Source organism: Argentina silus (genome assembly GCF_951799395.1).
Source record: "Argentina silus genome assembly, chromosome: 12".
Classification (NCBI taxonomy): Eukaryota; Metazoa; Chordata; class Actinopteri; order Argentiniformes; family Argentinidae; genus Argentina; species Argentina silus.
In genome coordinates, this window is record NC_139666.1 from 10,310,273 (window position 1) to 10,325,076 (window position 14,804).

At 42.5% G+C, this 14,804-nt stretch overlaps 1 protein-coding gene across 2 annotated transcripts in view; it reads left to right on the forward strand.

Annotated features, from left to right (window-relative positions):
- Window positions 1-646: 646 nt before the first annotated feature.
- Window positions 647-14,804, forward strand: part of LOC310812894 (plakophilin-4-like) — a 69,094-nt gene continuing 54,936 nt past the window's right edge. For both annotated transcript variants that reach the window (XM_083681646.1, XM_083681647.1), the window contains exon 1: window positions 647-808. The gene's annotated coding sequence lies outside the window, so the exon portion shown is untranslated. The remainder of the gene's footprint in view (window positions 809-14,804) is intronic.

Sequence of the window (14,804 nt, forward strand, 5' to 3'; positions counted from 1 at the left end):
CCCTATTCAGACGCACTGCAAGGTATTGTCATGTTGCCATGAGCCGCATTTGGAATAAAAGAAACGAAAAGAAAACAGGCCTAAATCATAGTTTAATCGTTTATTACCATTTACCATATTATAACAAAATACCTGAATGTATGTACCATAAAATGAACTCGTACCACTGGCTGTTTGCATTGCAGGTCTGATATGTCCATCAACGTCAATGCCCACAATCTGTTCATACGTGGGCATAAGCCTGCCTCTAGAAATAAAAAGGTAGCCTATCTTGTTCTCGCACCTGTACCTATTGTAGAAGCAAAAAACTGGACCCAAGAGCATATACTCGCTACATGTCCATCAACGATGAGGCATTCGCAATCGACAGGCCTGTAAGCTACATTAAAAAGACTGACATTGTGAGATAAATGGCTTATGATAACGGTAGCCTACCTTATGGTCTCCTACCCAGCATGTATTTGGTTGACAAAATTTGTAACCAAGGAAACTATTTTCCTCTACCATTGGCCAATTCAACAATACGAGTCTCCAACGGAACGCCCTCTTTTCCAAAGTAGACCCAATGAAGACTGGGAGCTGCAAACCCACAGTAGGTGACGTCATGCATGCTCGTATTCCTTCGGAGTGGAAGATGAGAGTGAAGAAGGAGTCTTGTTCCTGACTATGGAGGCGAGTTTCACTGTTCCACATGCATGGGACTAAAAGACCGGACTTGTAGAGGTGCGACTTCCACACTGATGAAGTTACTTGTTCCAATGTGGATCCGCGCCAATACACAGCGATCACCATAACACTCCTCCAAAAGGTATATACTTGTTTTCATTCATTTCTAAATCCATAAGGATAACTGTAAATGAAAGCATCTGTAGCGGTCTGGTCTAGGCTGTGAATAAAGTAGTAGATTCGTACAAACTCAAACTCTGAGAACATTGTGCTTGTGTTTTTTTCTGTCTGTGCATTTGTTGTCATGTCGTATAGGCTACATAACGGGCAGGGATCCTAATGCACACTAATCTTTCTCTTGTGACCGACTCACCGCCACGCACACCTTTGAGGGACCTTCACGGTTGTCTTGAGTGTCGTGTTGTTGCGCCTAGAAGGTTGCATTGTAAACTTTTGTTTTGTTGTTACATTGTATCGTATGACCGCTATATGAAGCGCTACTTTTAGAACAACTGTTACTTTGTGTGACATCGTCCTTGGCTGATCGAAAAGCGCCCATTGAGAATGAATAGGCAGGTGAGCTTAGTGTGTGGGAATCTTTGGAATGCGAGGTCGCCGAGGGGCGGAGATTCATGCGCTTCTCTACTACTACAAGACGACCACTTAATTTTGTTACGTTTACAGGTTTAAACCACGGCTGCAAAGTCCTTACGGTGTCAAATAGGCACTGCAGTTGTTGATGTCATAGACTGTTGACTATGTGTTTTCCATCGGCTATAAAATCTCTTATAGTCCTTTACAGTTTTGCATTCCAAATCCGAACTGAAACGACCTTTTGGTCACGCTCAAGCAACACGTTTACCCCTTGATAAGGGTCGCTTAAGTTATAATTGTCTCTAAAATAAGGAACATTCCCAGAGTATTGAAAATGCTTGTGGTTTTCCTGTACACTCAACGTTTTGATGTTATATGTCCCATAGCCCGTCTCCAAGATTTTTTTCACAATCTGGATTCACGGAAATTAACGCACAGCGTGTTTGGGCAGATTCAGTAGAAGATCCCACTTCACCGAAAAGTGCAAGGCGTGTCAGCACTATGAAGCTCATTCAGCTGTAGGCTATCACTCTTCATATAAGGCAACCGGGCAATATTGCAAGTGTCGGGCTACATAAGCGGTACTGCATAGACGTGCCAGTCTAGCCAACACTCAGTTCCCCACCAGGTTTTCATGAAATATACTACTTTTTGCATATTACTGTTTGTGATGCATAGCCTACTCGACCTATTTGAAGTCTCCAGGTTTTAATTTCATGATTGTATTTGAAAGACATCTATAGGAATCTGTTACTGTTAACACCATGGGAATGAGAGAAACCACACGATTTAGAGGGAAATACATTGCCTTCATTATATCACAACTTATTGTATTTCTTGAACTGATGTTTCCATTGTCTTATTCTTCCTTATTTTTATCACTAATATTAGTAATAGTCTAGTAATGATGTTACACAATATTATATTGTACTATCACACACCTCAAAGGGCTGGATAGTGTTTCCTTGCCTTGGTTGTGAAGATGGCAAAAGCAGAAACAGATGAACACCCATTTTAGATCATATAACTGAGACCCATGCAAATGCATCTGGAGTGTTTTTAGACATGATGCTAAGATCAGCTTTTTTTTTTGTCTCATGTTATTAAAGTCAGCCTAGATTTTTAGTCTAGATAACATTCACAATTTCAGAAATCAAACCCAGAATCACTGGCAGGGGAACAAAGTTTTGCTGTATCCAGTGGGACTAATTTACCTGTAAAGGTCTGCATATGTATTATGCTGCTTTGCAATGCTATACACTTTGCAACGTCTCACAATACCGTACGTCAATAAAGCCATAGAGAATTAATGTGATTTATCGAGCTGATGAAATGGTTTCCAGAGCACCTGAATCAATGTTGTTGCTTTTGTGTCTGAGTGAATACCACTCCTCCTCTGCAAATCACACACTTGGTAGATCAGTTCCAATATTGGCTAATGGGCTGTTTAACCAAGTGAATGGCTAAGGAAGAGATTTGATGGACTGAGGGTGAAAGGCTCATTTGTTTGTGTCCTTCCATTTACCCAATCACTTCCGGTCCAGTTGGTGACCTGTAGTCTTTGGTGTACAACAAATCCTCCTCTGCACTTAAGCGTTGTCTAGTTACCTATTGATGTCAGTATAGTTTGGGCTAATTAAGTATATTATCAATGTAGCATCCTCAATGAAGGATCTCTGTTCTCCTTTCCCAGATTATTAGAAGGAGAGCTAAGTTGCTTTTATACCCTTATAACTGTGTAGTAGCGCTGTAATAACAATGTATTGAAAGTGGTGTAGTATTTGCAGCAGTTTAGTACAATGTTACTAATTACAAAATGGCTATGCAGCCCTTGCTCGCTCTCTCTCTCTCTCTCTATCTCTCTCTTCACCCTCCCTCTCTGGGGTCATATGCACTACAGGAGGAGGCTGTGCAACAGCACTCAGTCAGGATACTCCTCGTGATTCACATTACCACACAAGCCACACTCTCAACAGCTGACATCTATTGAAGGAATTCACTTAATCAAAATGAAATGAAAATGTTCTCATGAGGTATTGGAGCACAGTCTCAAGATAAGAACTTTGTGTGAGTTTTCTTATTTGGAGAATATTGTGTTGCTCTTGCACAAAAGGAGCAGATGTTTTTGTGGCACAACAGTGAAATCTATTTGAGAGAGAGTACTCCTTGGGCTCAACAACTATTGTATGAATCTTGATCCCTCCAAGAGACTAGCTTTCGCTTACTGCCTCTGCTGTTGGCACTTGATGCAATCAAGTTCTGCACTGTGCCTATTATATGAGACAGAGACCATTCACCATAAGATGAAGGCAGCATTGTTTATGTGATGATGGAATTCTTTTAGCTGTTGTAGACTGGATCACAGCACAAACTCAGCAAGGCTGCGCGCTTGCAGAGGCCTCTTTCATTGTTGGACTGGTGTGATTGTTTGACCCCATACACTTGTCAGATTATATTTAACAGGAACTGACATCAGTGGAATAGCTCAGCCGTACTTTGAGCCCCCCCCCCCTCTCTCTCTCCCCAGTTTAATTTTTGTCTCTCTAATTCTGCTCTGACTCGAGTGGCACATCAAGGCTTAAGCCCTCACCCTATGTTGCATGTCAGAATTGTTCTTTTTCAACTATTTGGGCTTTTTTTTCTTTCTTTGGCCTAAATTTCATGCCGGAAAAAGACCCAGCATTTGTAATCTTTGCCTTGGAGTTTGTGAGGCAGCAAACGGTCAAGTGTTTTTTGCTGAGAGGGGATGTGTGTAAATGGATATCAAACATGATTTTCTTCCCCTTGACTGAGACAGTTCTGTGGAGAGAGCCCTTGTCCACAACACAAACAGCTTACTGTCAGTCCAGTGGTTTGAATGCTAAAATATTAAAATAACATGTTAGGACTACAGAGTGAAGGCCAGTTAGAGGAAGTTGCCTCCATTGGTTGTCTCCTCGAGTTAATCTCTGATATTATACAATGTTTTAAATAACGACAGATCTCACCAACACAGATTTCTCTCATCAGATGCTAATAAATTATGCATTATGCATCCACCCCTAGACTATTATAGATCAGTATTAAACTTGGACATGAGTGTGTATGAGTACACCACAGAGAATTTCGCAAATCCTCCTCAACCTTCAGCACTTAGTATACTGTAATGGGTGATTATTATTCATGTCTCATGGTAGATTAATCACTTTTATTATCCATGATAGTTTGTCATGTACGCTTGAACAACCTGAGACAGGTGATGATGCGTTACTTCCCTCTGAGTCATTGTTGAAGAGGGCACTCTCTGCCTCTGTGTAGCTGGTGGAACCGACGGGATTTGAACCGGGGACCTCTCACATGGATGACCCAGACGTTTACTGTTACCAAGAGGACATCTTCCTGGTATGCTACTCATCACAAGAGTCTGATTCCAAATCACATCCTTTAGAGGGGGTATCAATCAAGAGCTTTTATTTATCCCTACGCTGTTGGATCCTTATTTTTCCATCAACCCGCCCCCCCCCCCCCACCTACCCTCCCTCCTTTCTCCTCAGCTACTTTCCATCCCACATTTGCATGGTGTGGTCTGAAGAGAGTTGCTCTGTGCCTTGAGGACAACCACAAGTTGTAGACTAGAGAAATTCCACTGTGGGCCCATAATATCTATCCCTGTTTTATCACTCGGCAGACTTTTCTGGAAGAACTGAAGAAGTATGAACCCTTGAGAGAAGAGGATATGGACGTTGCAAACACCCACACACTCAATATGTCTGGCATTAAAATATTGACCTCACTAACATCATATTATGTATTTACTATCAAGCTATTATAGAATGTAGGCTAGTCCCATATTAGATTTAATATGCTTTCCTTTCCTATCACATGTAAAATCAAGGTCATTTAAGAGTCATATGCAGTGGTCATTCAATCCGGCTATGGGCGAGTAGCGGGCAGTGAAATCTATTTGGTGAGGCATGTGTGGCGGCTGTGCAGTGCTGATCTAACTGGATATGTAGATAAATTCCTGAAAGAGCTCCAGATTTCATGCTTTGGTTGGATCCTGGGCGGCTGAAGATAATAAAGAACACAAAGCATGTCAGCGCTTTGAGAGATTAAGGCGTACAATAGATTTTTGTCCAGTGGAATAGCCCTCCATAGCTCCAACATGCTGAGTCTGAAAGACAGCCCCACTCCAGCCTTGGCCTATGTGCACAGCAGTGGACGTGAAAGGGCTATTTCACTGTGAATTGCTCCAGATGTGGCTTACCAGCAGCCGAGTATTCCCTACGAGCTCCTATCCTCCCCTACCTAGCTGCAGTTTTACCTGGAGCCAGGGGTGTAAGGAATCTTGCTGAAGTGCTTGACACCTTATCACTCTGGGGTGCCCGCTCTCTGGTTACTGAAGGTAAAAGACCGAAGAGGAGAAGCTGTATCCCCGTGGAGTGAATTGGCTAACAAACAAGGCCTCCGGAGAATTCTGCCACAGTCGTTGACCACTGGAAAACATGACATAACCTGACATGACACTGCATGATGAATGGACAATTGTTTAGCCTGATGTCATACACCCGTAAGTAATGCATGTTAAGCTGGAGCCAAAAAATGACCAAGTCAGTGTTTTGTTTATGGCTGAAATTTGCTTTCAGATGGATTTGTTTCATGGCCGATGTTACCCCTCACAGGTAACAGGTAGCTAGGGATCACATAGCTATTATTTGATGTGCTATTATAGGGTCTGTCTCAGAGGAGGCTGGTGGAGGTAGAAATCAGAGGACGGGCTCATTGTAATGCATGGAATGCTCATTCCATTCCGTGTATTACAATGAGCCCGTCCTCCGATTTCTACCTCCACCAGCCTCCTTCACTGGTCTGTCTGAAATACTACACATAGTATCAGGTGACTTCCCAGAGTGGAGTGCAGTCACGCTTGGGTGCTGGATGTGGTTGAAGGTGACGGCATCCCCCCTGTATCAGGCTCCTATGTTCTGGCTGTCATGAGGGCTGATGTCAGGCTCCAAGTCTACAACTGAAACCAGAGCCAACCTGTAGGATTTCTCTGCTTCACCTGCTCTCCGTAATGGACTTCCTAAGAGTAGAAGATTTGCTTGTTAAATGTCAAGCAATTTAAAAGTGCGGTATCTTTGAAAATAAACTTCTGCGAAAAAGGGGGTTGAGACTTTAGATCTGAGCTAATGCAGTTCAAGTCTGTGACATTTACAATGGCATTTCATGGATCCAACTGTATGCTTAAACTGTGGTTGAAGATCGAGTGACGTTAAGAGATGCAGTTATCTCCTGTCATAGCCTCATCTTTTAGCTCGACAAAGATATAACCCAATTTCCTGATAAAGTAACAACATCAAAACTAACAAATCTGGAGTGCCAAGGAAATGTTGGGCAGATTGATGTCGCTTAAATTAAGCAACCATTTCCACTGAACCTTTTCTCCTTAATTTTTCCCTCTTTCCGGCTCAAAGCTCAGACATGATCCTGGAAGCAGAAAAAGATCCCAGTATAACATGCAATTTACTCCCTCTGTGTAATGTCTGAAAAGTTGACATTTGGCAGAGTGCAACTCTACTATGGCTAAGTAGTCGACCCGTTAAAGGGCTTATTTTCTGCCTTTGTTTTAGCTGTGAATTCACTGCTGGCAACGAAAGGCCCCATATCAACCATTTTCGCGTGACTTGCTCCAACTGCCTATTTCCAAATCTTCTCTTGTTGGATGCAGTTGAACTCCCAGCTGCTCCTACCTTCCTGAGTTGTTGATACAAAGGCATAGTGTGAACTTCTGTAACTCTTTGCTTGAAATGTTTGGTATCTGTGTAATGCTGTAAATTGTTTATACTTGTTGAAACAGTGGTGTCTATTGGGAAGTAACTGAACTGTGTCAACTGGCTAGAGTTTGGTTTCTTCAATCCTGTCAGTCATTTTTTTGGTAAAAGGGAGAATGGGAAGGGCAAAATGATTGAGAAACACATGGCATCTAGTCATAACTTGGATATGAGAGAGGACATGTGAGAGCATCTCGCTCAGGCATGATGAACGTGATGGCACTCTACACTTTGTGGTCTACAGCTCCCTTTGGACATAAATCCCAGCGAATGCCTTTTGATAACGGCACACATTCCACCTCAATGCTGTGAAGTCATGCATGCCCTCCATGAATCATATCTTAAGTGTACAACTAAGGGGGAATTTATTTTACTAACCTGTTGGCGGGGATTTATTTTTCAATTAAAGCCCTCCTCATAGATCCTCCGTCCCCCGACACCCCCCCCCCACTCTCCATGCAGTATATTTCCACTTCCTCTGCGCCAAGCTACCATGTGCTGTGAAGAATTGTCACATAAAAAATGGTCTTGTTCAAAAAGGGTGTTTCTGAATGAACATTTGGACGTCATCAAAGCATTTACCTCACTGGCATTCAGCTCACTGACCCCCACCTAAAGCATTGTAGATAGATAGATAGATAGATAGATAGATAGAAACTTTATTTATCCCAGGGGGAAATTCAGGTTCCAAGTAGCATACAGACATAGGGGTATCACACATAACATACACATACAACATACAACATTAGCAGCATTTTATACAGGCGAGGTGCAGTTGTAAATGTCTTTGCAGTTAGGTGAGGTGCGAAAAGGTAAGGCAGACAGTGCGATTATAGCATTAAATACTAAAAACTAAATACGGGCTACATAAATATGGACTATTTTAAAGTGCATTTAGTCCAGGCTGGTGGAGGGAGGTAGTAGATAGTAAAAGGTGGTAGTAAAAGGGCAACTAGAAGCATTTGGACAGTTGGACCATTTTCTTAAAAAACTCATTTCCCTTTATCCACATGGCTCAATGCCAGCTAGTCCCCAGTTGGATAAGATACTGCATTTTGTTTACGTTTCATTTATTTGTACTCAGCCCCCAAGGTAGGCTCCAACACAAAGACTCATCTGTTGCTTTAATTGTAATAGTGTAGCTAGATGTGGAACACATACTTATGCTTTTCCTGAGTACATACCCTCTATGAATTCAAATGCTGTGAAATGATATGCATAGTCCCCAAGTTCAAAGATAAATGTACTTGGCTTTACTAAAGCTCTATTAAAGGTTTTTTTTTTTTTTTTTTGGCAAGATGTTGCTTTCAGAAGTTCAAGTGTTTAGTGAGTTGGTCTGCTCAAAGACCATCTTAGACTGAATGCAACATCAGCTGACAAAAGGAGGAGTCTGCTGCTGTAGCCCTGATATAAACCAATGAGTTGCCAATAAGTTGTCTACCTGATATAAACCATTGCGTGGTGTCGTGCATGATTCCTCTTTTGAGAAGTTTGTAGCTTCGTAGTAGAACCTTGTGGTTAAGGTCAATGTTGACTTTCTTTCTCTGCAGCAATAGCTCTGCAAGGCAGTTACTCCACAGATTCAGTGTGACGTGTGATGTTAGTTTGTGCAAATGAAAAGACAAGAAGGCGTAGAAAAAAGACCCTCCCGCACACTGTCTCTGCTTGCAAGTGAAATAAGTGAATACAGTAGGTGCAACATTTCGGTCAGAGACCTTCGCCTAACAGTTATTTTGACTGCTCATCGCCATATCAGCGTTGTTGGTTTTGCAACAGCAGTTCAAGAAACTGTTTGATTCCGTCATCCACTACAGATTTAGAACAGCCATCAAACGTGAAGGACTTAGAAACGTGGGAACTGTACACAGGCCTGTGTTCCCAGCTGTATACTGAAGGTCAGAAGAAGGCAGGTGTTTGTGTGAAAGAGAAGAGAAGACTGGGGGGGATGGGTCTTTAGGAGGAAGAAAATGGGGAAACAAGTTGAGAACCCTATTGAAACGACCCTGAAGTCTGAGTGCTGAGGAGGCTATGAGGTCAACACTTACCTCCCACACTGCAGGTCAGGGACGTATGGAGCAAGATAAGGTAAATACCAGAGTGGGCCTGTTTGAAGTCTTAATAAGCCTTAAAGCTATGTGCTCCGCCTCGCTAGCTGCACCATTACCAAGCCTTAATGATCAGCTCGGCTCAGACAACTTTCTTATTTCAGGAGAAATTTACTTAAATCTGTAATACCAAGGCTGTTATTAAGCTGCTCTTTTCATGCAGTTATCAGTAGCAACCCCCTCATTTGAATGGACGCAGAGCGTTTCTCTCTGACCCCTGCCCGTCCACTCTGAAGCAGTGAGTATTTAATAAGCACCGTTAATGCAAATCAGCCGTGGGGAGAGACGCTGACAGTTTCTTTTAACGTCTCTCCTGTTTCAGCTTGCTCTAGTCTCTGGGATATCCAAGACTACTGTTATTTCCTTCTCCATGGATTGTTGGGTGCCCTTTCACTTCTCCTAGGTGGAAGTAGTCCTCTCAAGGGTTGTTGGGATGGGCTTTCTTCTCATGACTCTCAATGACATTCAAAGTGATTGTTACACAATAATAACCTTGTAACAGTAGTTTGGTTTCTTTCTTGGGGTTCATTGACACAAGCTCTACCAAGTATGGGTATATGAATGTTGACTAAGAGGGACACGGACTTCAGCCAACAGGAGTCTTCAGAGGGGGGGCTCTGAGGGATGGCAGCACTGCTGTGATAAAGCCACATGTAATTTTTCCTTTCCATGGTGGGGATTAGAGGGGAACTGACACAGTAGTCTCAGCCCCGCTGGGCTCACTGCCCATGTCCGACCGTGGCTGTGTGCAGGCCTGTCAATACCAATGATAGCAAGACATAAACAAGATTGATAGAATGCGATCATATTAATCCTCCACCATGCACTCACATACTGCACCACACTGACACCTTTTTTCACTTTGTGCACACACAGACACATACACACACAGAGGGATTTACATGAATTTGGCACAGAGGGTAGTGTGTGAGGACTATAATAATTGTGGCCTCTGTCACCCCCCCTTATCTCCCCAATCAACCATAATGGACCTACAAGGATGCCCTATTGATGAATGGTGGCCAACTAAGCTAAGCTAATGCTGTTCTTAGCAGTGTGATTGATCACTCGTCAGAGGACAGTTCATCTGCTTCTATAATCAGTCTGAAACGGGGAAGCAGGCGAGGTGCTGAGTGTGCTCGGTTATTCACCACAGACAGCTTTCATTGTGGGAGCCGGAACACTGACAATAGTGGCCCAATTGTTATGCAAATAGCCTTTTACATCGTATATGATTTCTCTCATTTCGATCATCTTGGTATTTCTTTGCTGCCCCTCGCCATAAAACCCAGCAGCACACTTACAATGTTCATATTGAAATGTGATAAGAACCACACGATATGGCCCATGAAATGAGCGGAATGAAAGCCAACACCTTGGGTGTGAGTCAGAATCGGAATGGAACATTGATTAAACTGAATTTATTTCCACCCAGGGTGAAATAATTAATAACTTTCACCGGCCCGTGATCACCGTTTCAGATCTGTCTTCATTCACCATCACCACCACAGCAGTTTCATTGAGAGCATGAAATCCTCAGAATTATGTCTCAGGTTATTTCTGTCTTTCTTTGTCCTGTTCCTGTTTTCCTTTAACAAATGTCCCTGTTGTGTTCACTCTCCTGGAGAAAATTGGAGCATTAAAGTTGCAACCCTTTGCCAGGAGGAAGCACACATCCTCTGTTGACTCTTGTGTTCTGTCCATGTCTGACCATTTACAGTAATGTCTTTAGAGTAACAGAGCAACCAATCCAGAGAGCCTTTGAAGGGTCGGGAGGTGCTACTGACTTCATCTGACAAGAAGGAGCATGTTCGCTCTATTCCCCTGCTTTTAACCTCGATTACGTGGGCTTCATTTACATTTAATCAGAGTATAATTTATGGCTCTCTCTCTGTCACGACACGTTACAGTTGACTTGTTTCACACATCTGATGAACAAATCAGCCGCTCTGTCTTAAAGAGAGAGTTCACTTGTTTACACCTTTATAGTCAGATGGGTCCTTACCCTGAAAGTAGTCTATGGGCCAGGAGAAACTATAATCCATGGTTCAGAGTTGTTTAAAAAGCCACTACTAACTTCAGCTAACTTTATATATTATATATATAATATAAATATTATATTTGCATGTGTACATTTGCATCCCCTTATACTCCTCTTAAGGGTGAGTATCTCTTTGATAAAGTGCAATATCAAGAGAGGCTGATATCAACAGTATGATGTGTGTATTGTACGGACTGTTCTGTGGTTGGTTATGACTGTGCTTCCTGCCTTCCCTTATGCCAAGCCCATCCCTGTACACACACATGTCCTGATAGGCCCTGAGTGCTTTGGGTATTACAACATTGTGTGGGATTTGATTCAAGGTGCGAGGCAGCCAGGCACAGGGTCTGAAGGATTCCTGCACATTTCCAAGCTGTCTCCAATCATTTCTTTTGAATGGGAGTAGAGGGCACTGCAGGGCTACTCCTCTCCATATAGTCAACCTCGGCTTTTATTCAGACACCTTTATCCATAAGAGGTATGTTCCTCTCCATGCTGGGTTATATGGTGTATATTACTGGATTTGTTTGTGTGTGTGTGCGTGTGTGTGTTGTGTGTGTTGTGTGTGTGTCTGTGTTTCTATGAGTTCCAGCTCTCGTTGGGAGACATTCCTCAGCCGTGGGGTGTGTCAAACAGAGTAAAGCATTTTCAGCTGTTGAGAGCGACAGAAAGTCAAACATTTAGGCAACTAATAATAGCCTTTTGTTTTGTGAGGTCAAAGGAGGCACCACCTAAGACATACAGCGCACACACAACATTACTATTTTGCCCTCCTCTTCAATTTAATTTGTGTTTTATTATTTGTTTTTAAACAATGCAATTGTAAACAAACTGTGTAGCTTTAAAGCATGGTTAAAACTATAATTATGGATGCTCAGTCCTGGCATCCATAGCTGTGTCTATGCAATTGAGAGTGGTTACATTTCTCCAGCCCCATCCCTCAGCTGTTTACCCCAAAAACTATCAGGGAGCCCACTTTGTTGTTGTTTGAATTACAGATTGAAACTTAAAGGCCATGTTGTAAAGTATCTAAGGTTTCTTGGGTTTGTTTGTGTATCACACATTAAGAACTAGCTTAAGCCAATTAGTTTAGTTAGTTTTGGCTCTGGTCAGCGGTTTCTAAACATATGTGATTTGTCTGTGTAATAGTTTATGCTATTTACTACTTGCTAAGAACTATGTTAATTTATTGCTGCAGCCTTGACAAATACTGCCATAACTCTCCTCGCAGTTGTTATTTTTTTGGTTTGTTCATTGGGGTTGAAATATGGTATCGATCCTGCTTTGTGAAGTCTGAAAAGGCACACAAGACCACAAATATCACTTTTATTTAGCTAAGTCAATATGCTATTGGAGAGAAGCAATTAAGCATTGTTGGTCTTTTGAGACATTACTGCGGCTGCTTTCAGCTTTGTAATGGAAGTCTCCGTCTTTGCAAGGTCTCTCATATAACATTCCAGCCCTGTGGGTCATTGTAGATAGCCATGGCATCGATCAGTAGGCTTAGATTGGAGTTAATTATGGCCTTTGTTTGACTCCCTCATGCTTGTTTAAGAAGTTCAGAAGACGGAGTAATTGGGGACCAAGGGTTTTAATGGAATGTTAAACTTATTCCAACATAATACATTTATTAGGCCCACTGCAAAAACCTGTATATGCAGTTTTTTTTACCTTGTGGCCAGACAAGTAGACTTGTAACTTTAGGGTTTGGTGGTCCAATTGTCAAATAGATATAATAAACTACACTGGTGTTGTCCTTAGTTAATACCAATGTAGTTCACTGTCTATTATGTATGGAATAACTCCTAACCTTTTGATTTACAATATATATAATTTGGTAGTCAAAGTAAGGGGAACGCCACATTGTGGTAGGCTTTCATTTCACTTGCAGTTAGTCTGCTAGCTGGAGGCAGCTCACGGCTCTATTTGTGCAGCAGATTTGCCAGGCTCTTGCATTGAAGACTGAGTAATCAGCATTTGAACTGCTGCTCTTCTGAGACTCCCTGCCTCTGAAATTCAGGCTAATGTATAATTATTTCTGAGCTTTCTTTTTTTTTTTTCTCTCCCTCCGCTTGTCTTTGTTGGATGACTGTGACCTGGTTAATTTAAGTGTCAATCAGCCTTATGGAGCTTTTCCCTCTAGTTATTCTGTTCCTTCTCGTTGACTGACACACCAATGTGTCTTTTGACCTGCAGTAACACAGCATTCATTCAGGTGACCAAGGGTGGGCTGCTGTTTGCAGATGAAAATGAGAAATCGAGGAATGTGTTTGTCTACCTTTCACTGATATGCTTCCTGTGCTCTCCCTGGGGAAGACGACCCTGAAGCACAAGTGACTCACAAGAAACGTGCAAGTGAGGAAATCATTTGTCTGTAGATTTTGTTGTAGAAATTCATGACGGCGGGCGAAGCATATGGCAGTGCAGCAGGGGTGTCTATTCCTAGTTTTGTCAATGTCTTATTGAGTTAGCTGCTAGACTACTACCCTACCTGTTAATTCCCTTCCCAACATCAAACCACATTGGCCATGCTGCAAACCCAGCCCTGCAATTTACTTTGGACTGAGTTGGGTAAGAACAGCGCTGAGGAGTGGCTTAAGTATGAGGTCACTGGACTAGACCATGTGACCTGGTTGGCTGGAGTCAGAGATGACAAGGAATTTAATGATTTGGAAAAGAGGATTTGGATTTGACTTTCGTCAAGGCAGCCTGGGTCATGGCAGCTGCAAGCTGGCTAATGGTGTTTACAGAGATGCTCATTGTTTTGTTGCTCTTTCAACCTTTGGAGAACTTCCAGGTCAGGAAGTCAAATTAATCTCTTGTTAGAAAAAAAGTGGAGTGTGTGTGTGTGTGCGCGTGTGCGTGTGCGTGTGCGTGTGTGTGTGTGTGCGGTCAGTGGTGGGACAATGTCACCTGGGGAAAGCTCCTTACCGCAGCCAGATTTGGTTTGTTTCTTTGTGTGTTTTGACTCCACAAAAAATGCAATTATCCTTCCCTTAAACATTGGGATTGAGGTCCAAGTAGAGTCCCTTGTCTGTATTTATGACTGTTCAGCTGAGTCAGAGGAAATGACCAGCTGAGAAATGGTCATTTGGGAGACATGAGACATTGACATATGGGAGCATCTCTTTGTTTAGCGTGACTAACCTGTCTCCTGTGAACTCCTGGTATTGTCCTGGAGCATGTTCCTAATTACGGTCTTTAAAGCCGCACTGATTGCATTTGACTGCTTTGCGTCATGGGTAGGCCTACTTGACAGCTTTTTACCTTGCTTTGAACACAGCAACACACTGGACTTCAAACTGTCAGAGAGGTCTGATGTATAGAAGCTTTTAACACCCAGCCAGTTCATTGAGGGTTCTTTTTTTTCATCACCGCTTGAAGGAAACAAGAGAGGTAATCTTGAAGAACCAGCCGGGTCGGTTCCGTTGCTCTAAAACTGACAGGTACCAGTAGTGCAGAGGTGTGCTGCTATGCTCTCAGGAGTCTGATCTCAGAGCTGCTGAGAGTTAAGTAGCCCTGCCCCGGATAGGATGGGAAATTTCAGAGGTAAGCTAAGATACAAATCACAATTTTCCTTTGCTT